General features: G+C 43.2%; 1 protein-coding gene across 1 annotated transcript in view; it reads right to left on the bottom strand.

Annotated features, from left to right (window-relative positions):
• Window positions 1–22594, bottom strand: part of LOC109879265 (leucine-rich repeat-containing protein 4C) — a 42735-nt gene extending 20141 nt beyond the window's left edge. Inside the window, exon 1 of the mRNA XM_031821491.1 lies at window positions 21390–22594. The gene's annotated coding sequence lies outside the window, so the exon portion shown is untranslated. The remainder of the gene's footprint in view (window positions 1–21389) is intronic.
• Between the last annotated feature and the right edge of the window lie 2427 nt (window positions 22595–25021).

Below are 25021 nucleotides of genomic sequence, written 5' to 3'. Positions count from 1 at the left end.
GGACTGACATGATTGGCTATTCCCACACCCACTCTGGGATGAGCCAATGATGATGACGGCAGATTGTTTATGATGGCCTCTTGCTAAGTTTATCTTCAGGAAGACAATATGAAGGACTTTTACATATCTGACACATCATCACTGTGAAGGATTTACAAATGCTTTATGCAAACTAACCTGCAATTGGTTTGAAGACCAACACATCTGCCTTGACAGAAATTGGTTTGAAGACCAACACATCTGCCAAGACAGAAATTGGTTTGAAGACCAACACATCTGCCAAGACAGAAATTGGTTTGAAGACCAACACATCTGCCAAGACAGAAATTGGTTTGAAGACCAACACATCTGCCAATACAGAAAGCTTGAGGACGTCAGAGAGGAGGGACTTGTTAACATTTAAAAGACTGGTAATGAAAAGCACCTTTAATTCATCGATTAAACAATTGAGAATCTGACTTCACCACAATAAACCCACGTTTCCCAAGCACCATGTCGGCCAGTCAGTCAGTCAGTCAGTCAGTCAGTCAGTCAGAGGGTCGGCCAGTCGGTTGGTCAGTCAGTCAGTCGGTTGGTCAGTCAGTCAGTCGGCCAGTCGGTTCGTCAGTCAGTCAGTCGGTTGGTCAGTCAGTCAGTCGGCCAGTCGGTTGGTCAGTCAGTCAGTCGGTTGGTCAGTCAGTCAGAGGATCGGCCAGTAAGTTCATCAGTCAGTCGGTCAGTCAATCAGTCAGAGGGTCGGTCAGTCAGTCAGTCAGTCAGAGGGTCGGCCAGTCGGTTCGTCAGTCAGTCGGTCAGTCAATCAGTCAGAGGGTCGGCTAGTCAGTCAGAGGGTCGGCCAGTCAGTCAGAGGGTCGGCCAGTCGGTCAGAGGGTCGGCCAGTCTGTCCGTCAGTCAGTTGGTCAGTCAATCAGTCAGAGGGTCGGTCTGTCAGTCAATCAGTCAGAGGGTCGGCCAGTCGGTCAGTCAGTCAGAGGGTGTTGAGGGAGATTCTAAATGAAAGTCAAACAGCACAATGCTAGCGCCTCGGCGGCCATCTTGGCAGGATACCACAGACTACAGCATGTAAAATGCACATTTTGAGAGAGGGATTAGTTCACTAGGGTGTATCCTGTCTTCTGCCCTGCCACAGCTGTTTGGCTATGCATTCAGACCATCGGTGTGCAGGGAGATGAAAAGGACAGGAGCATTCTGTCTCTGTGCTGTGACGAACCAACATTAGACTGCAGGATAATGAAAACAGATGCTATTTGCTGTAGGATGTTTTGTTAATGCCTGATACAGTGTGTCTGCCATTACATATCGGATCCTTACCAAGCATACCAGAGAGGTTGATTCCATTCATACAATATCTGAGAGAAAACACATCCACCTACATGGCATTATCACATCAAATGTATAGCCCCTGTTGTTTGCCCCATGTGGACACAGAATATCAGATTGGAGTAGAGATATCAAAACCACCTCTTGGTACTGTAGTCAACCAGAGAGGAATAACTCATCACAACAGCTTGTTACCAAATGGCACATAGTACTTGTTACAATGATTCCCTGAGAAACCGAAAAGTAATTATGAGGTGATTAAAAAATCCTTGCTGATCTTAGTGCACCATGTTCCAATGCATAAATTACCAGTCAGCACCGCGGCTACGACGCTGTTAGCTATAAACTATAGCTCAGCACATCTCCACTCCACCCCAGACACGAGCCTCATCGTCATCCAGCACACCTCAACCTACGACCTACAGTCACTTTCAGCAAAGAAATTCAATTCACCTCCAAGCAGATAACTATAATGATCTTCCCTATTATAAAGGGTGAACAGAGGATTAAAGAATCAGTAGAAAAAAAAACTAAACCATCAAATATATTTGGGCTGAATGAATAAAGAATTAGGAAACGTCTCAGCGGTGTGAATTTGTGGTTTTCTATTCTCCTTTCTTCATAGTAATCTGCTTTGATATTTCTGCCGGAAACACATGAAGCTCAGTGGGGGGGGGTCTTAAAGCAAGAAGATTGAGGTCTGGAAGTCCAGGGGGACGCGGAGAGAGCGGGGGAGAGATTAAACCTCTTTGAGGGTGACACCATGTGTGTGTTGTGTGTGTCTGCGCTTCAAAGCATGTGTCTCTGTGTGTGTGTGTGTGTGTGTGTGTGTGTGTGTGTGTGTGTGTGTGTGTGTGTGTGTGTGTGTGTGTGTGTGTGTGTGTGTGTGTGTGCACAAAACCCTTCTCATAGAAACGTTGTCATCTCTGTAGTGGTGGAGGATTACATATGTTGTCTTTTGACATGCCATCTATCTACACAATACTGATGGACCTCATGCTGTGTCTATGCTGCTGCCCGCCCAGCCAGCAGTCATAAATTACTGTTCAATACAAACAAGGTACATAGATAGAGAAGGAGGACTGGAACTATCTCTTCAACACACTAGATAATGCCTTACAGAGGGAAACCTAATCAACTGAGAGCGAGGGAGAGTGAGCGAGAGAGACAGAGAGAGAGGAGGAGAGATGGAGAGAAAAAGAAAGGTTCAGTGCATTAGCAGTCGGAGCACTTAGCGTGCGGAATACCATTCATTATTCATTAGCTAATTCACCATGTATAGTAATTAAAAACACAGCTCGGTCCAAAATGGAAAGTGCTATTATAGGTAACAATGGATTTTTCCCACATCATTCTAAAGAGATTGCTGTTTCAATCAGTGCAATCAAGCCTCAGACTTTGTGATTAATTTAGCATATAGCAGTACTTCCAGATGAATACTCATAAATGTGAACACTTGTAAATGGAAGGATTGACAATTTTGCGCGAAAATGTAAAAAGAAAAATCAACCATAGTAAGAGATCTCCGTGGTGTTGAATTGATTCTCTTTTTTGAATCTTCACCCAATTCACATTGTTCTGTACTGTAACATCGCATTGGTGCATTTGTTTTCCTATACGAGAAGGACAAGAGGTAGAGTGAGAGCAGAGAAAAAGCAATGTGGAGTTATGGCTGCTGGACAGGAGCTCTCTCTCTCTCTCTCTCTCTCTCTCTCTCTCTCTCTCTCTGCGTCTGTCTCTCTCCCTCCCACTCTCCCTCTCTCTCTCTCTCTCTCTTTGCCTGGGTGCAAAATGTAGGCACTCATCCCCTGAATACAGATGGCATTACACAAGCAATCTTGTAAAGAGCTGAGATGCACTGACGTGCTGGTGGCTGGAACGGCCAGAGAGCCAGAGTCCAGCTCCAATGCCTTGCCATGCCAAGCCCCTACAGTGCCTTCAGAAAGTATTCATACCACTTGACTTATTCTACATGTTGTTGTTGTTACAGTCTGAATTCAACATGGGTTACATAGATTTTTCTCTCTCACCCATCTACACATAATACCCCATAAAAACATGTTTTTACAAATGTTTGCACATTTATTGAAAATGAAATACAGAAATTTAATTTACATAATTATTCACACCCCTTTGCTCTGCCACTCCAAATTGAGCTCAGGTGCATCCAATTTCTTTTGATTATCCTTGAGATGTCACCACAACTTGATTGAAGTCCACCTGTGATAAATTCAATTGTTTAGACATGATTTAGAAAGAAATACACCTGTCTATATATGGTCCCACTATAAGATCTCACAGCTGACAGTGCATGTCAGAGCAGAAGCTATACCATCTCCGAAATAGAATTGTGATGATAGGCAGATATCTGGGGAAGGGTGTAATTTCTCGAGTGTTGAACGTTTCCAAGAGCACAGTGGTCTCAATCATTGGGGATTTTTTGGGGGGGGGGGGGAATACCCAGAATCTGCCTAGAGCTGGCAGTCCTACCAAACTGAGCAACCTGGCAAGAAAGACATTGGTCAGGAAAGTGACCAAGAACCCAATGACCACTCTGACAGAACTACGGAGCTCCTTGGCTGAGATGGGAGATCCTGCCAGAAGGACAACAGTCTCTATAGCACTTCACCAATCGGGGTTTTATGGGAGAGTGGCCAGAAAGAAGCCACTTCTGAGAAAAAAGGCAAATTACAGGAATCCTGGAGTTTGCAAAAAGGCCCGTGAAGGACTCAGAGCATAAGACAAAATATTGTCGTGTGATGAGACAAAAATTGAACTATTTGGCCAGAATGCAAAGCGCTATGTCTAGAAAAGACAGGCACAGCACATCACCCATCTAACACCATCCCTACTGTGAAGCATGGTGGTGGCAGCATCATGTCATGTTGATGCTTTTCAGTGGTATGGACTGGTAAGGATAGAGGGAACAATGAATGGTGCCACACATAGGCAAACCCTTGATGAGAACCTGCTTCAGAGTGCAAATGGCCTTAGACTGGGGCGAAGATTTACATTCCAACAGGACAATGACCCCAAGCATACAGCCAAAGCAACGCTGGAATGGCTTCAGATCAAGAATGTGAAAGTCCTTGAGTGGCCCAGCCAAATCCCAGACTTCAATCCCATTGAAAATCTATGGAAAGACTTCAAGATTGCTGTTCACTGCCGCTCCCCATCTAACTGAACAGAGCTTGAGAAAATCCCCAAATCCAGATGTGCAAAGCTGATCCAGACATCCCCAAGATGACTCAAAGCTGATACAGACATACCCTAGATGACTCAAAGCTGATCCAGACATCCCCAAGACGACTCAAAGCTGATACATCCCCAAGACGACTCAAAGCTGATCCAGACAAACCCAAGACGACTCAAAGCTGATCCAGACATCCCCAAGACAACTCAAAGCTGATACAGACATACCCTAGACAACTCAAAGCTGATCCAAACATCCCCTCGACGACTCAAAGCTGATACAGACATACCCTAGACAACTCAAAGTTGATCCAGACATCCCCAAGATGACTCAAAGCTGATACATACCCTAGACAACTCAAAGCTGATACATCCCCTAGACAACTCAAAGCTGATCCAGACATACCCTAGACAACTCAAAGCTGATACATACCCTAGACAACTCAAAGCTGATACAGACAAAACCAAGACGACTCAAAGCTGTAATAGCCACCAAAGGTGATTCTACTAAGTATTGACTCAGGGGTGTGAATACTTATGTCAATTAGATTTCTGTATATATTTTTCAATACATTTACTAAGATTTCTAAAAACGTGTTTTCACTTTGTCATTATGGGGTATTGTTTGAAGATAGGTGAGATGTTTTTTTATTTCATACATTTTTCAATTCAGGCTGTAACAACAAAATGTGGAATACGTCAATGGGTGTGTACTGGTTTCTGAAGGCACTGTAAGTTGGAGCGCCCCAGCAGCCAAGCCCCCCGGCCTATGAAGTGTGTACTGGTTTCTGAAGGCACTGTAAGTTGGAGCGCCCCAGCAGCCAAGCCCCCCGGCCTATGAAGTGTGTACTGGTTTCTGAAGGCACTGTAAGTTGGAGCGCCCCAGCAGCCAAGCCCCCCGGCCTATGAAGTGTGTACTGGTTTCTGAAGGCACTGTAAGTTGGAGCGCCCCAGCAGCCAAGCCCCCCGGCCTATGAAGTGTGTACTGGTTTCTGAAGGCACTGTAAGTTGGAGCGCCCCAGCAGCCAAGCCCCCCGGCCTATGAAGTGTGTACTGGTTTCTGAAGGCACTGTAAGTTGGAGCGCCCCAGCAGCCAAGCCCCCCGGCCTATGAAGTGTGTACTGGTTTCTGAAGGCACTGTAAGTTGGAGCGCCCCAGCAGCCAAGCCCCCCGGCCTATGAAGTGTGTACTGGTTTCTGAAGGCACTGTAAGCTGGAGCGCCCCAGCAGCCAAGCCCCCCGGCCTATGAAGTGTGTTCTGGTTTCTGAAGGCACTGTAAGCTGGAGCGCCCCAGCAGCCAAGCCCCCCGGCCTATGAAGTGTGAAATGATCCTTTGTTTATGTAACACCTTAGTTTTCAGCGTCCACATGACTTATGTACTTCTATGCGTCTTATCTGCTATTTGCAGAGGTTATAGGTGCCTTATTCGGCATTGCAGCTTAAGCTTATTGCATTGCAAGAATTAAGTATTAGCTACAGTAATATTTGACAAGCGCTCAACAATGCCTGATTTGCAACTTATTAGAATTTCATAAGCAGATTCCTACGTATCACAGCAACAAACCCTACAATAAAATGTGTGTAAAAGTATTCTCTCCTCTGACATCATCCACAAGTGTTATCATTATAAGATACTGTCATCTTTTCTCCTGCGCACGTCCCTCGTGGCCCTCGGACCTGCTCGTCCCCTTGTCCGGCACTGACTGCCTCCATGTTGCATGTTCCTGTCTCCTTGATCCTGGGTCATGAACACAGCCTCATCTGAAGAGGGACGTTTAAACACAGCTCTGTTTAATTAGACACCCTTATGTTCTCCAGCCCAGGCTAACAGGGTTGTATTCATTTGGCACCGAATGGAAGAAAACGGAATGAAACAGGAAGCGAATACCAGAGGCAGTTCAATGAGAGATGCTAGTTTTTGTTCTCTGTTGTAAAAAGTTTTGCTACCTGTTCCCTAATGAATAAGACTCAGATGATATGGCCCCACAAAGACACCCTCCATTTCCTTTTCTCTGATAAATCCCCATAAATGAGAAAGTGACTGCATTGCTGCAGGAAACATAGTAACTGGATCAATGATACAAGAAAACAACATTTTCATCAATTTATTATGGCAGAAAAAAAGAATCAAAGTAGTGTTTTTGAATCCCGGTGCATTTGGAGCAGCCTCCTCTTGTTCTTCACACATCTAATTTGCTCATGCATATTACAACATGCACCATTTGGCTCATGAATATGATATCGCCGGGACTGGGAGTCCCCGTAATCAACAATTAAGTCAACGTCTGCTAGTGGATTTCTAGATATGAGGCCCGGTTCTCTCTCTCCTGTGTATTAGTCTGAACACAACCATTGTTGTGGACTTGCTATTGCTATGGTAGAGCCAATATGTATGTATACATGCATTGTAATCCGTGCCTTTTCATGTCTACTTTTCATTGCATTCATGTTCATCTGTCATCTAATGATAATAATGACCTTTCATGACCAGACAAGGGAATGAGTCTCCCATATCTACTGTGCTAGATCAGTATTGACCAATCCATGTCTCCCATACCTACTGTACTAGATCAGTGTTGACCAATCCATGTCTCCCATACCTACTGTACTAGATCAGTGTTGACCAATCCATGTCTCCCATACCTACTGTACTAGATCAGTGTTGACCAATCCATGTCTCCCATTCCTACTGTACTAGATCAGTGTTGGCCAATCCATGTCTCCCATACCTACTGTACTAGATCCGTGTTGACCAATCCATGTCTCCCATACCTACTGTGCTAGATCAGTATTGACCAATCCATGTCTCCCAAACCTACTGTACTAGATCAGTGTTGACCAATCCATATCTCTCAAACCTACTGTGCTAGATCAGTCTTGACCAATCCATGTCTCCCATATCTACTGTGCTAGATCAGTACTGACCAATCCATGTCTCCCATACCTACTGTGCTAGATCAGTCTTGACCAATCCATGTCTCCCATATCTACTGTGCCAGATCAGTCTTGACCAATCCATGTCTCCCATATCTACTGTGCCCTTATCAGTACTGACCAATCCATGTCTCCCATACCTACCGTGCTAGATCAGTCTTGACCAATCCATGTCTCCCATACCTACTGTGCTAGATCAGTCTTGACCAATCCATGTCTCCCATATCTACTGTACTAGATCAGTGTTGACCAATCCATATCTCTCAAACCTACTGTGCTAGATCAGTCTTGACCAATCCATGTCTCCCATATCTACTGTGCTAGATCAGTACTGACCAATCCATGTCTCCCATACCTACTGTGCTAGATCAGTCTTGACCAATCCATGTCTCCCATATCTACTGTGCCAGATCAGTCTTGACCAATCCATGTCTCCCATATCTACTGTGCCCTTATCAGTACTGACCAATCCATGTCTCCCATACCTACCGTGCTAGATCAGTCTTGACCAATCCATGTCTCCCATACCTACTGTGCTAGATCAGTCTTGACCAATCCATGTCTCCCATATCTACTGTGCTAGATCAGGACTGACCAATCCATGTCTCCCATACCTACTGTGCTAGATCAGTCTTGACCAATCCATGTCTCCCATACCTACTGTGCTAGATCAGTGTTGACCAATCCATGTCTCCCATACCTACCGTGCTAGATCAGTCTTGACCAATCCATGTCTCCCATACCTACTGTGCTAGATCAGTGTTGACCAATCCATGTCTCCCAAACCTACCGTGCTAGATTAGTATTGACCAATCCACTCCTCAGGGACCCCCAGCCATAGACTGTTGCACACCTGATCTAGCTAATCAAGGGCTTGAAGAATGCGTTGACTAGTTGAATCAGGTGTGTTAGCGCTGATAGAACACACATGATCTAGCTAATCAAGGGCTTGAAGAATGAGTTGACCAGTTGAATCAGGTGTGTTAGCGCTGATAGAACACACATGATCTAGCTAATCAAGGGCTTGAAGAATGAGTTGACCAGTTGAATCAGGTGTGTTAGCGCTGATAGAACACACATGATCTAGCTAATCAAGGGCTTGAAGAATGAGTTGACCAGTTGAATCAGGTGTGTTAGCGCTGATAGAACACACCTGATCTAGCTAATCAAGGGCTTGAAGAATGAGTTGACCAGTTGAATCAGGTGTGCTGATAGAACACACATGTGACAGCTCAAGGTAGCCTACCTGGTAAATGGAATTTCAAACACTACATGAATTCCATCTGTCACAATCATGGGAATAGGATTCTATGGTTTAGTGACAACCCCCATAAAAACGGATTTCTAAACCCTTCACAAGGTCGGAATTTAAAATCTAAATTAGCTGAAGATCTAATTCAGAAATGTGTGATACCAAAATACTATGCACTCCTCATCCAGGTCTCGTACACAGGCTCGATGTGCACTCACTGGACTCTAACCACACACTCACACACACCACACTGACACACATTGACACACACACACACACATACTACACTGACACACACACAAAGCTGTTACTCTCTGTTTATTATCTATGTGTAGATACCTACATGTATAGTACATATTACCTCAATTACCTCGACTACCCTGTACATTGACTCAGTCCCGTTACCCCCTGTATATAGTCTCCACATTGACTCAGTCCCGTTACCCCCTGTATATAGCCTCCACATTGACTCAGTCCCGTTACCCCCTGTATATAGTCTCCACATTGACTCAGTCCCGTTACCCCCTGTATATAGTCTCCACATTGACTCAGTCCCGTTACCCCCTGTATATAGTCTCCACATTGACTCAGTCCCGTTACCCCCTGTATATAGCCTCCACATTGACTCAGTCCCGTTACCCCCTGTATATAGCCTCCACATTGACTCAGTCCCGTTACCCCCTGTATATAGTCTCCACATTGACTCAGTCCCGTTACCCCCTGTATATAGTCTCCACATTGACTCAGTCCCGTTACCCCCTGTATATAGTCTCCACATTGACTCAGTCCCGTTACCCCCTGTATATAGTCTCCACATTGACTCAGTCCCGTTACCCCCTGTATATAGTCTCCACATTGACTCAGTCCCGTTACCCCCTGTATATAGTCTCCACATTGACTCAGTCCCGTTACCCCCTGTATATAGTCTCCACATTGACTCAGTCCCGTTACCCCCTGTATATAGTCTCCACATTGACTCAGTCCCGTTACCCCCTGTATATAGTCTCCACATTGACTCAGTCCCGTTACCCCCTGTATATAGTCTCCACATTGACTCAGTCCCGTTACCCCCTGTATATAGTCTCCACATTGACTCAGTCCCGTTACCCCCTGTATATAGTCTCCACATTGACTCAGTCCCGTTACCCCCTGTATATAGTCTCCACATTGACTCAGTCCCGTTACCCCCTGTATATAGCCTCCACATTGACTCAGTCCCGTTACCCCCTGTATATAGTCTCCACATTGACTCAGTCCCGTTACCCCCTGTATATAGTCTCCACATTGACTCAGTCCCGTTACCCCCTGTATATAGTCTCCACATTGACTCAGTCCCGTTACCCCCTGTATATAGTCTCCACATTGACTCAGTCCCGTTACCCCCTGTATATAGTCTCCACATTGACTCAGTCCCGTTACCCCCTGTATATAGCCTCCACATTGACTCAGTCCCGTTACCCCCCTGTATATAGTCTCCACATTGACTCAGTCCCGTTACCCCCTGTATATAGTCTCCACATTGACTCAGTCCCGTTACCCCCTGTATATAGTCTCCACATTGACTCAGTCCCGTTACCCCCTGTATATAGTCTCCACATTGACTCAGTCCCGTTACCCCCTGTATATAGTCTCCACATTGACTCAGTCCCGTTACCCCCTGTATATAGTCTCCACATTGACTCAGTCCCGTTACCCCCTGTATATAGTCTCCACATTGACTCAGTCCCGTTACCCCCTGTATATAGTCTCCACATTGACTCAGTCCCGTTACCCCCTGTATATAGTCTCCACATTGACTCAGTCCCGTTACCCCCTGTATATAGTCTCGTTACTGTTATTTTATTGTGTTACTATTTTCCCTTTAGTTTATTTAGCAGATTTGACTGACTTTTTGGGGAGGAAATTGTTGGTTAAGGGCTTGTCCATCAGCATTTCACAGTAAGGTCTCTGCTGTATTCGGAGCATGTGTCAAATAAAACTCTGTTTGATTGGAGGATGCTCTCCACCCAACCCCTGCCCTGAAGCCGAACGATGGCAGAACTCCAACCTGCCATATGTACCGTAGCATGGCTACTCTAGAGCAACAGAGTGGAGGGCTAAGTGTGTCCTAAAGGAATACCTGGCCAAACAAAATACTACGCAAACACACCAGCATGTATATGATTGCAGGACTATTCAATCAAAAGTGACATTGGGAAGTTTTCTGGTAAGACTAACATTTTGCCCACTGCACTAAAGCTTGGTTTCAAATAACATGGTAAATATTGTATTAAAAGATTACATTTATCCAACCGTGAATTATTCTACAATGTAAGATTAGCACACAAGATATAACAGCAATAGGAAATATAAGGCAAGACTGCTGCAGTTTCTAACCAACCTACGCTGAACAGAACCATATGACTGATGAGGTAACCTTCCAAGGACAAGACTGCTGCAGTTTCTAACCAACCTACGCTGAACAGAACCATATGACTGATGAGGTAACCTTCCAAGGACAAGACTGCTGCAGTTTTTAACCAACCTACGCTGAACAGAACCATATGACTGATGAGGTAACCTTCCAAGGACAAGACTGCTGCAGTTTCTAACCAACCTACGCTGAACAGAACCATATGACTGATGAGGTAACCTTCCAAGGACAAGACTGCTGCAGTTTCTAACCAACCTACGCTGAACAGAACCATATGACTGATGAGGTAACCTTCCAAGGACAAGACTGCTGCAGTTTCTAACCAACCTACGCTGAACAGAACCATATGACTGATGAGGTAACCTTCCAAGGACAAGACTGCTGCAGTTTCTAACCAACCTACGCTGAACAGAACCATATGACTGATGAGGTAACCTTCCAAGGACAAGACTGCTGCAGTTTCTAACCAACCTACGCTGAACAGAACCATATGACTGATGAGGTAACCTTCCAAGGACAAGACTTCTGCAGTTTCTAACCAACCTACGCTGAACAGAACCATATGACTGATGAGGTAACCTTCCAAGGACAAGACTGCTGCAGTTTCTAACCAACCTACGCTGAACAGAACCATATGACTGATGAGGTAACCTTCCAAGGACAAGACTGCTGCAGTTTCTAACCAACCTACGCTGAACAGAACCATATGACTGATGAGGTAACCTTCCAAGGACAAGACTGCTGCAGTTTCTAACCAACCTACGCTGAACAGAACCATATGACTGATGAGGTAACCTTCCAAGGACAAGACTGCTGCAGTTTCTAACCAACCTACGCTGAACAGAACCATATGACTGATGAGGTAACCTTCCAAGGACAAGACTGCTGCAGTTTCTAACCAACCTACGCTGAACAGAACCATATGACTGATGAGGTAACCTTCCAAGGACAAGACTGCTGCAGTTTCTAACCAACCTACGCTGAACAGAACCATATGACTGATGAGGTAACCTTCCAAGGACAAGACTGCTGCAGTTTCTAACCAACCTACGCTGAACAGAACCATATGACTGATGAGGTAACCTTCCAAGGACAAGACTAGCTCAAGCAGCATACAGTAGCCCCATTTCTTTAGTCAGAAGATGCAAAGCATGTCAGTGAGACCTGTCGGATTGGTCTGTTCAGAGGACAAACATGAATAAAGTTAGTAATTCACTCCACATTTGATTGGTCACTATAGACCACAAATGACTGACTCCATTTCCTCATGATGAATGACTGTGAGGGAATATCTGCATGTTCACTGGAGTGGAGTTATCACGACCATCTCTTTAAGAGTTAGGTAAACAGACAATAAAACGAGAGAGGGAAAAGGAGATGGAGAGAGTAGAGTAGAGGTAAAGAAAGCAGGGTGGGATTTGTGAAATAAAAGGAGTGAGTGAACGAAGATCAGCTTCCTCCATCAACATGACAATCTATCATCGCTTTAGTTATTACTAAGAATTTCTAAAGGATTTTCCTGGTAAGAAGGAGTGTGTTCAAAGGCTTCCTACGGATATTACCAGATGAGATATGCAGACACTTCGTGGCAAAGCCCTTTGGAGCTCTTTAGCATTATCAGTTTTTAAGCAGAGGCCTGTATTTTATCAGAGGCATCTACTACTAAAATAGCTGTATTTTATCAGAGGCATCTTCTACTGAAATATCTGTATTTTATCAGAGGCATCTTCTACTGAAATAGCTGTATTTTATCAGAGGCATCTACTACTGAAATACCTGTATTTTATCAGAGGCATCTTCTACTAAAATAGCTGTATTTTATCAGAGGCATCTTCTACTGAAATATCTGTATTTTATCAGAGGCATTTTCTACTGAAATACCTGTATTTTATCAGAGGCATCTTCTACTAAAATACCTGTATTTTATCAGAGGCATCTTCTACTGAAATATCTGTATTTTATCAGAGGCATCTTCTACTGAAATATCTGTATTTTATCAGAGGCATCTTCTACTGAAATACCTGTATTTTATCAGAGGCATCTTCTACTGAAATAGCTGTATTTTATCTGGATTCTGTCATGTGTAGGAGTGTGATTAGGTAGGCAGAAAGGTGCCAACCAGGGCTTGTTGGTGGGTGGTTGGTTTACACTGTAGCTACGCTCTATTGGTCAAAGCTCTGCCATACAGAGGAAGATTCTATACCTGCAGTGACTCAGTGAATGGGTGCGTTTCAGATGCACACATTCTGCGCAGGTCATCAGATGTTTGCAGTAATTAGAGAAATGTTTGAAGTATCAGGAAGCACATGAATATGATATGATGATCTTCTAAACTCCTCAGGCCTGCATACTGTAGACTCTGTGTTTTTGTTTTTGGAACAAACTCATTAGATGAGCCCTTGAGGTTCCATCCACGGAATCAGTGAGAGAGAGGAGGAAGTTTAGTGTTTCTCTGACCTAGACTTTCCCAGAGTCTCAAAAATAAACATCAATGGTTGGAGGCGTGGGGCAGTTCTGACGCAAAACGCGCTTGCATTCTATATCCTGGTTCATATACTACGTTCCAATGAAAAGCCTCATTCTATATCCTGGTTCATATACTACGTTCCTATGAAAAGTCTCATTCTATATCCTGGTTCATATACTACGTTCCTATGAAAAGTCTCATTCTATATCCTGGTTCATATACTACGTTCCTATGAAAAGTCTCATTCTATATCCTGGTTCATATACTACGTTCCTATGAAAAGTCTCATTCTATATCCTGGTTCATATACTACGTTCCTGTGAAAAGTCTCATTCTATATCCTGGTTCATATACTACGTTCCAATGAAAAGTCTCATTCTATATCCTGGTTCATATACTACGTTCCAATGAAAAGTCTCATTCTATATCCTGGTTCATATACTACGTTCCTATGAAAAGTCTCATTCTATATCCTGGTTCATATACTACATTCCTGTGAAAAGTCTTAACACATGACAAACAATCTACCTGCTGGTTCTACGTAAAGCGTTACCATAGTATTTTCCGGTCCTTGTCAACAACCCTCTGAACTGTGTCCCTCTCTGCGATAAGAAGCCATCTGTAAAGTTTAAACCACATTAGACAGAAAGCCAACATCACAGACAACGGGACAGGCCTGGCTTCTTCACATTTTGCATGCTAACTTTGATTTAAATGTCAGGATTGCAGAGTGACAGGCTGCGGAACAGGCTGAATAATCCTCTTTCAGGAGCACGGAACCATGACGATCCTGACTGCCACAGTGGCTGGAATACTGAGAAGAGTTCCATCGGTCTGGCCAGGCTGATACGTTGGTCGAACTCATTCACAAGCAGTCAACTTCATCGAGATATGGCTAGCTGTCTCCAGACCGGACACAAACATATGTTTCATCAGGGGGAGGGTGGTTCAGTAACCATCCACCAAGACGGGATGGGCAGGAAGATAGGGGCTAAATCAGGGTCAGTGCTCTGTGATGTTGGGGAAGCCCCACTTCAGAAGGACAGAACAGCTGATTAGGGTTTTTACTAGGAGACACAAGGTGAGGGAGATCGTTGTTTACTAGAAAGGAGGGACACAGACAAACAGACACACACAGATACACAGACACTCATAAACATGCACAGACAGACACTCACGCACACACATACTGTGGAATTTGTCTCCCGGTGGACTTTCTCTTCAGTAGATCCCTCAACTGAAACACTATTGAACATCAATCCTGTACAGTACGAGTACAACAGGAAAGATAATGATCTGAACAAATGGATCAGCATTTTTGCCATTGACAACAGTCCAAGACAGTCAGAAATGAACATTCGTGAACATTTTATTTCCTTGGCTTGCAGTCGTATAACACTCAATGGAAGCAGGCAGCAGCTGCCTACTGGAAGCAGAGCTGGGAGACATTTAAGTGATGCATGTCAATTGCTAGCCTGGTTACACCACTGAACACTGCAGCATTCCAGTGTGGTTTAAACAGGCTAGTCTATAGAGTCACCAAAGGTTTATCTAAGTCAAAGGTGTTTAAATCCGAGCCTGGAGGTCCGATGTACTGCTGGTTGTCTTATCTACCTGATAATTAATTGCACTCACCTAGTGTCCTGGTGTCCCAGGTCTAAATCTGTTCCTGATTAGAGGGGAACAATGAAAATCAGCAGTGATTGTTTTCACATTAAAGGCCCCTAACAGTGGCTGTCTGACATCAAGGCTCATATACTGTAACCATCCATGGCTATATCAACATATGCACCATTTTTACAAGATGAATATACATTATTAATTGAGAAAGATTGTCAATATTATGCCTCGTCAAATTGTAGGGGGCAGATAAGATACCTTGTATTCCGGACATGCAATGAATGGACACTGTAAGTGGGCTGATTGTTGCAGGATTGACACGCTCAAAAAATGTATCATCTTTTAATCGAGCAAGATGGAACCAAAGGCACTTTCTCTACTGGGTCGTTCCACTAAATGAGTGCCCTTTGCATCCCTTTGATATTTTAAGTAGAAATTGTGCACCAATATTGGATTTGAAAAGCCTGTTATATGCAATGAAATGCCCTTTAATAAACACCACATGGAGAATTTAATAAATGTTACATTTTTTTATATGAATAAAGACCTGGTAATGTGTCAAAATTCAGCATTTAGAAATGTCCCTCCATGCACCTTCTGTAACCTCCAGTAAGACTGTAACCTACTGCACCATAACATCTCTCCAGGTTTTCACCATCGTTGTAAAGCCTAGTTATTTTGTTGCTTTGATAAAGTCATTTCCCCAAGATGATTATTTACAGTGACCTCCAAAAGTATTGGGACCGTGACATGTTTTTGTTGTTGTTTTGGCTCTGTACTCCAGCACTTTGGATTTGAAATGATACAATGACTGTGCAGACTGTCAGCTTTAATTTGAGGGTATTTTCATCAATATCAGGGGAACCGTTGTGAAATTACAGCACTTTATGTACATAGTTCCCCCATTTCAGGGGACTGAAAGTATTGGGATAAATTCACATATGTGTATTTAAGTAGTCAAAAATGTTGAATTTGTTCCCATATTCCTAGCATGCATTGACTACATCAAGCTTGTGACTCCACAAACTTGTTGGATGCATTTACTGCTAGTTTTGGTTGTGTTTCAGAAAATGTTGTGCCCAATAGAATGAATGTTTAATAATGTATTGTGTCATTTTGGAGTCACATTTATTGTAAATAAGAATATAACATGTTTCTAAACACTTCTACATGAATGTGGATGCTACTATGATTACGGATAATCGTGAATAATGATGAGTGAGAAAGTTAGAGCCACAAATATCATGCCTCCAAGACATTGCTAACCTCTCACCATTACAATTACAGGGGAGGTTAGCATTTTAAATCATACCCCCAAGACATGCTAACCTCTCAGCATTACAATTACAGGGTAGGTTATCATTTTAAATCATACCCCCAAGACATGCTAACCTCTCAGCATTACAATTACAGGGGAGGTTATCATTTTAAATCATACCCCCAAGACATGCTAACCTCTCAGCATTACAATTACAGGGGAGGTTAGCATTTTAAATCATACCCCCAAGACATGCTAACCTCTCAGCATTACAATTACAGGGGAGGTTAGCATTTTAAATCATACCCCCAAGACATGCTAACCTCTCAGCATTACAATAACTGGGGAAGTTAGCATTTTAAATCATACCCCCAAGACATGCTAATCTCTCACCATTACAATAACTGGGGAAGTTAGCATATATTGTATCATATTGTATCATCCAAAGTGGTGGAGTACAAAGCCAAAACAACAACAAATGTGTCACTGTCCCAATAGTGTTGGAGCTCACTGTATTTCATGTGATTAGTGATTCGGGTGGCAGCGTAGCCTAGTGGTTAGAGCGTTGGACTAATAACCGGAAGGTTGCGAGTTCAAACCCCCGAGCTGACAACGTACAAATCTGTCGTTCTGCCCCTGAACAGGCAGTTAACCCACTGATCCTAGGCTCTCATTGAAAATAAGAATTTGTTCTTAACTGACTTGCCTGGTTAAATGAAGGTAAAAAAAAATCATTTTAGGGTAAAAAAAACAACAATCCAGCCCTCGTTTTAAGGTCAACCCTGTTCTGTAAACTGAACTCTCGTTTTAATATGGTGAAACTATTCCTTTTGAAATATTTTTTGTCAAGATAAATATTGAACATCTAATAGTGTAAAACCTGGTGAGCACCATTTTCTGGTGTAAAACAGAATGGGTCGAGCATAACACAGCAACCCTATTACTCGTAGACAGACAGGCAAAAAAAATCAACAATTTCTTTTTTTGTTACAAGCTTCCATTCATCCTGTCACAAGGGGATTTATGGCTGATTAAAGATGAAATCGTCAACTCTGTTACGGTCAACTCTGTTACGGTCAACTCTGTTACGGTCAACCCTGTTACTTTATTTGGCACTTAACAGGCACTTAATATAGTAATTTTTATTTAACCTCTTGAGATAGGGAAACTAGTTTTTAACATAAAAAATGGATACGCACCCTTTTTCAATTTTCACCTAAAATGACATACCCAACTCTAACTGCCTGTAGCTCAGGCCCTGAAGCAAGAATATGCATATTCTTGGTTCCATTTGAAAGGAAACACTTTGAAGTTTGTGGAAATTAGATGTTGGAGAATATAACACATTAGATCTGGTAAAAGATAATACAAAGAAGAAAACTACGTTCTTTTGTATTTTTTGTTGTACCATCATCTTTGAAATTCAAGAGAAAGGCCATAATGTATTATTCCAGCCCAGGTGCAATTTAGATTTTGGCCACTAGATGGCAGCAGTCTATGTGCAACTTGTTAGACTGATCCGAGGGACCAATTTTAATTATGTTCAAAATGTTGTATAAAGACTGCCCAAATGTGCCTAGTTTGTTTATTAATAATTCTTCATGTTGAAAATTATGCACTCTCCTAAACAATAACATGGTATTCTTTCACTGTAATAACTACTGTAAATTGGACAGTGCAGTTAGATTAACAAGAATTTAAGCTTTCTGCCAATATCAGATATGTCTATGTCCTGGGAAATGTTCTTGTTACTTACATCCTCATGCTAATCCCATTAGCCTACGTTAGCTCAACCGTCCTGTGGAAGGGATACCGATCCCGAAGAAGTTAACGACAGAATGAATGACATTTTTTATGACAGAATGTTAAAATGAGGTGAAAACAAAAATAAATAAATAATCTTAAAGGCATGGACCACAGTATAAGTATGAGACAGTATATTGACTACAGTAGAAGTATGAGGCAGTATATCGACTATAGTAGAAGCATGAGGCAATGCATCGACTACAGTAAAAGTAAGGGGCAATGTATCAACTACAGTAGAAGTATGAGGTAGTGTATGGACTACAGTAGAAGTATGAGGCAGTGTATTGATGACAGTAGAAGTATGAGGTAGTGAATCAACTACAGTAGAAGTATGAGGCAGTGAATCAACTACAGTAGAAGTATGAGGTAGTGAATCAACTACATTCGAAGTATGAGGTAGTGTATGGACTACAGTATAAGTATGAGCTGGTGTATTGACTACAGCAGAATATGAGGCAGTGTATCAACTACAGTATAAGTATGAGGCAGTGTATCAACTACAGTAGAAGAATGAGGGCAGGGGATGGACTACATTCGAAGTATGAGGCAGTGTATCGACTACATTCGAAGTATGAGGCAGTGTATCGACTACATTCAAAGTATGGGGCAGTGTATCAACTACAGTAGAAGTATGAGGGCAGGGGATGGACTACATTCGAAGTATGAGGCAGTGTATCGACTACATTTGAAGTATGAGGCAAGTGTATCGACTACATTCGAAGTATGAGGCAGTGTATCAACTACAGTATAAGTATGAGGCAGGGTATCGACTACATCCGAAGTATGAGGCAGTGTATGGACTACAGTAGAAGTATGAGGCAGTGGAGGCCCATGTGTCTACTTCCTCTTAGTTCCCCCCCAGTGTGAATTTAGGCTGCCCGGGTGTATTTAGCCCCCCCCCCAGTGTGAATGTAGCCCCCCCATGTAATCTACAGTATTATCACTGAACAATGCTGACCAAGATCTTCACAAGCCTCCACTGGAGGACACTGATAGCCCAATGTTAATGAATGACCTTTAAAAGAAAGTTCATCCTCTCAATAACAAATGACTGGGGAAGATTGGCACCACATTATTAGATGGTATCAATCTTTCTGACTCATTTAGGATTGAGGCGTGGACATTTCTCTAAATGAATATCATGTGATCTAGACCACAGAAGGTGTGGAATACCAACTCAGCTCGACCCGAGAACGCTTTTGAGAAATGAGAACATCACAAAACATTTATATGAATTTCTATGTCATCCAAACCAAACTCTTGGCAACTCATTCAAGCCAGACCTTGATACTTCATATATTTGAAGATGCTTAAGGCCAGAAGTCAGTGAGAAACTCAGACTGTGATTTAAGTCGATAAATCAAGGCATTAGACTGTGAAATGTAACATTGTATTGATTCCATGCTCACAGGACCCAACAGACGTGTCACTTCACACCATGAGTGCAATCTGCTTCCATGATTTGCACTGCTAAACATATTCAGTGCTATGGAATAGTAACAGTCAGTTTCAGGTTGAAGTAATTCAAGAAGAAGACCAAACAGCTTCCATCACAGTGATTAGTTAAACATGACTAATTTAAAGTGGTATATTACGCATATAGCAGACATGCCATTATTGAAATAAATATAAATGGGATTTAAGGTAATGTGTGCCTTTGGCAAAACATGACAGGGGTTTCCTATTACCAGCATGACAAAAAGTAAATATCATTCTTCTTGAGCTGCTGGTCTTTTGGCAAATGGTGAATATGCAACAACATGTGAAGAGATAATATACTTCATGCATATTTGAATGAATGTTCTGAAGAAACAATGTTTACAGTGAGAAACCATTGAAATGAAAGCCCATGCCAATAGAAACATTCCTGTTTTCTCAATGCACAGTTGCCTTAAAACCTGCTAATGAACATGACATACAGGTTAATGGTTATTTATAATGGAGAAACTTACATGAACACAGTATTACTATCTAAAGAAATGTGCTTTCATGTTCTGGGGAATATGCTTTCATGCTCGGGTAAATCTATATAGGAGGCCTAACAAGGTATCGCCCTCCAGTATCCTAACGCGGGTAGTATTTTCAGCACCACCTTCCAATGGACAGCTCACATCAACACGTAACTCACCCAAGCGTGACGCCCCGTTGAGGCACCGCAGCTATAATATAACAACCACTATTTAGAATCTGAATCAGCACCAAATTACATAACTCCTGGTTAGACATCATGCTCCTTCTGGTCAACAGTGCTCGGGAATCCGATTGGGGGAAATCAACACTAATGCACCTCCATCACATTCCATTAGCAGCTGTGCCACCGGAAGACCACTGGGGTTGAGACACAAGCAGTCTCATGTGGCCTGACACTCCGCTCGAGTCAATTGCTTTGAACGTCATAAATATCACGGTGGATTTAACATGCACGGATACAGAGTTAGTGGTTCTAAGCTAATTGGGGGGCCGAGTCAGTTGAGAGATATTACATCCTAAATCTAAGAAACCCTATTGTAGAACTCACCTGAAGAATTCGGTGGGTCAATCTGGTGGCCCCCGTGCTGCAAATGTGTCATTACTAAGCGGCATGACGAACCACACCTGAGCTGAATATGAATGACCATATGACGTATTCTAGCAACATTGGTATAATGGCTATACAGGGATTTACAGAATCCCGAATCTACCTAAACACAATGTCTCACCAAACGGTTTAGGCCATACCCCATCATTAAATAAATAAAAGCCTGTTATTACGTATATATTTATCTAACCACTTACTATATGTCTCTTTCGGACTCTCTCTCTCTCTCTCTCTCTCTCTCTCTCTCTCTCTCTCTCTCTCTCTCTCTCTTAAACACACATGCACATATACACACACGCAAGCGCGCGCGAGAGAGAGAGCTTCACATGGTTTAATGATGTCTTTAAAAAATGTGAATTAACATCAACTATTGCACATGTAGCCTAAAGCGACATTATAGCGACATTAGTCTATAGCGGAAAACGGCGTCGTGTTGAACACCCGAATGACCACTCTGTCGTGAAGAGTAGCCGAGATGGATAAGAAAGATTAAAGTGCCTAACTTAATGTAGATATAAGAGGTGAATAAATCAAATAAAAGATACTTACGCATTTTCTCGAAGATATGGGATTGTGCTCAAAATGAAGAAAAAAACCAAACACACCAGGGCCAAGGTATCCGATTGGATTGGCTGTAAGACCGATGCACAATCCTCACCCATGTGAAAGGATTCGAGGCCACCACACGTAGTCTACATCGACAGCAGCAGAATCAAACGCGTAAGAAAACGAAGCTCGAACGCAATAAAAAAATGTACAAATGTCAAAAAGAGGTGCATGAAATTGGGATGAATCCACCATTCCTGTGGCCACAGTGGAGAAAACCCGCGGGGTGCCGGTAGCTTTTGACTTTGTATTCCGATGGGGGGAAATGCTGCCGAGTTTGTGAGAGAGCGATAAGTCTGTGGCTATTTCTTCATATAGCCCTTTCCTGTGGAACTGAACGTGGTGCCCTATATAGGATTTCTCAGTGAAATTATTCTTCAGCGCACACAGTTAATGCCATAAACCGAGATTGAAATGGACTATCCACATTTCGATTGATGTTCATCCCTTATTGGTGCAGTTCTCTGATAGCCTACTGGAGGATTTGCAGAGGTATAATGTCAGTTACCATAAAGGGGCACATGTCCAGGCAATATTCCCGAACATGATCGATGTAGCAAGCGTAGAATCAAAAAAATCTAGAAGTATATGCACGGATGCAGTCGAGGTGTGTACATACATGTCTCAAAAGGACGCAGCCATTCTTATTCGAATGTTCTGATCCAGATTCGTCAAACAACCACCCAATGCATCCATAGCCAATCCATCAACTTGATTCCCTGGGAAATAACGCAGAGCCTAATACGCAAACCAATGGCATATGAGCGCGCGGAATGTAGCCTATATGCGCTCTGTATTTACTAAATATCCACCAGAAGCTGGTTTTCGATGCAGTCCGGTAGGCCACCTATTTAACATAAGCGTAACTATTGATAACAATTTTTGCGTTGTCAGGGGGATTTGTGGGATCCGTGTAATATCAGCACCATCAATATTCCGTATGTTCCATATCCACCGGGGAGCCACTGTGTTCTATTCGCTCTTGCGCTTGCTGCAGTCCATGGCTCGAATAGGGAGGGAGCACATGGAATTCATTAGACTGCATGGTCCGAGCTCAGCGATGTAAAAAATACCACTGCCGTGTGTGTGGTAGGCTATAGACTGCATGGTCCGAGCTCAGCGATGTAAAAAATACCACTGCCGTGTGTGTGGTAGGCTATAGACTGCAACCTCTCTAGTATTCGCCTACAATCCATCGTCTCATTCTACCGACCTTCCATTTGGGTTCACATCTCTCTGAACTCATTCATTATTGACTGATCAATAGCATTAACACATAAAGGCCAGAGGGAATGGTGTGTGTGTGTGTGTGTGTGTGTGTGTGTGTGTGTGTGTGTGTGTGTGTGTGTGTGTGTGTGTGTGTGTGTGTGTGTGTGTGTGTGTGTGCGTTTACTTGATGAGGCAGGGTTGCCACCTACAGGCGTTTGCCCCTCTCAATTCAAATATTGACAATAATCAGTCATTTCACAGGGTGTCCTGCCTAATCAAAATGATACACTTCAGGAGTCTTTAAATCACCTGCATCTGCACCTTTTACATTATAGGTAGTTGCATTTTCAGCGACTTACAAGGATGTCTGAGCATGTAACAGGACGTCCGATTCCGGTGTGACCTCAGACATGTGGCACTTTGTGAGAAGCTTCATAGAAATGAGACGGCAATGACTGTAGGCTGTTTGGCTGGATGCATTGTGTAGAGTTGAATGGATCGAGCAGAGGCCAGAGCCATACTTACAACACATGTATTGCTCTGGTCTAGGCCACATGCAATTCAACATATAAAACAGCTCTACATTGTTACTAGAAACCATTTGGTGCTCATCGTTGCAGTGAAAATGTATCATCGTAATCTGACACAAACACATATGGCGTAGCAGTAAGTCGTCCTGTCGTGTCGTGTCCCTGTATATTTTGTTTATATTTTGTTTATTTTTCGTTTTTTTTTTTTTTTTTTTTTTTTTTTTTTTTTTTACATATTTTTCGTTTTTTACATAGCTATCCCTTTAAAAACATTTTGCTAAACCTAAGCTTCCAAATACGCTGGATCTTCACAACTAGCTATCTAGCTAAACTGCAACCCTGGATGATTACCCCTGGCTAGCGTTTCCACCCACTTAGCTTGAAGCTAGCCCGGCCTGCGCTACCACCGTAGCATACTCCTGAGCTACAATACCCGGGCCCACGACCGGTCTATCGATGTCACCGCATGAAGAGGAATAAACAGACTCACCCCATCGCGACGTCCCCCAAAGGCTAACTCTCTAGCCCTCGCTATCTCCCTGCTTGCTAATTCGGCCTGCTAACTGCTAGCTTGTCCAGCTCCGGTCCGCTAACTGCTACCTTGTCTAGCCCGGGCCTACAAACTGTTAGCTTGTTAGCACAGGCCTGCTAACCGCCTGAATCGCCGCGTCCCAAACGCCCACCGGACCCATATTTACTTTCTATCTCTTTTGACTTTTAATTTGTTTATACCTTCCGGAAACCTGCCTCACCCAATGTGATACGGAATCGCTATTATTTTTTATTTATTTTTAGAACACACTCAAGAACCTCCAGAAGCTAACCAGCTAACTAGCTACAAGCTATTTAGTCATTGTTCGTTTTTTTAACCTGGATAACACTCGCCAGTCCAGCTTCCCTTCCCCATCCACCGCTGCCCCCTGGACACTGATCTCTTGGCTACATAGCTGATGCACGCTGGACTGTCCATAAATCACGGTACTCCATTCTGCTTGTTTGTTTTATCTGTTGGCCCCGTTGCCTAGTCTACGCCATTTTACCTGCTGTTGTTGTGCTAGCTGATTAGCTGTTGTCTCACCTACTGTTTTAGCTAGCTTTCCCAATTCAACACCTGTGATTACTGTATGCCTCGCTGTATGTCTCTCTCAAATGTCAATATGCCTTGTATACTGTTGTTCAGGTTAGTTATCATTGTTTTAGTTCACAATGGAGCCCCTAGTTCCACTCTTCATACCCCTGATAACTCCTTTGTCCCACCTCCCACACATGCGGTGACCTCACCCATTACTACCAGCATGTCCAGAGATACAACCTCTCTCATCATCACCCAGTGCCTGGGCTTACCTCCGCTGTACCCGCACCCCACCATACCCCTGTCTGCGCATTATGCCCTGAATATATTCTACCATGCCCAGAAACCTGCTCCTCTTATTCTCTGTCCCCAACGCTCTAGGCGACCAGTTTTGATAGCCTTTAGCCGCACCCTCATACTACTCCTTCTCTGTTCCGCGGGTGATGTGGAGGTAAACCCAGGCCCTGCATGTCCCCAGGCACCCTCATTTGTTGACTTCTGTGTTCGAAAAAGCCTTGGTTTCATGCATGTCAACGTCAGAAGCCTCCTCCCTAAGTTTGTCTTACTCACTGCTTTAGCACACTCTGCTAACCCTGATGTCCTTGCTGTGTCTGAATCCTGGCTCAGGAAGGCCACCAAAAATTCAGAGATTTCCATACCCAACTATAACATCTTCCGTCAAGATAGAACTGCCAAAGGGGGAGGAGTTGCAGTTTACTGCAGAGATGGCCTGCAAAGTAATGTCATACTTTCCAGGTCCATAC

This window comes from Oncorhynchus kisutch, unplaced genomic scaffold (assembly GCF_002021735.2).
Source record: "Oncorhynchus kisutch isolate 150728-3 unplaced genomic scaffold, Okis_V2 scaffold3981, whole genome shotgun sequence".
NCBI classification, from domain to species: Eukaryota; Metazoa; Chordata; class Actinopteri; order Salmoniformes; family Salmonidae; genus Oncorhynchus; species Oncorhynchus kisutch.
Note: the sequence above shows the minus strand (reverse complement) of the source record. Positions and strands in the feature narration are given on the sequence as shown.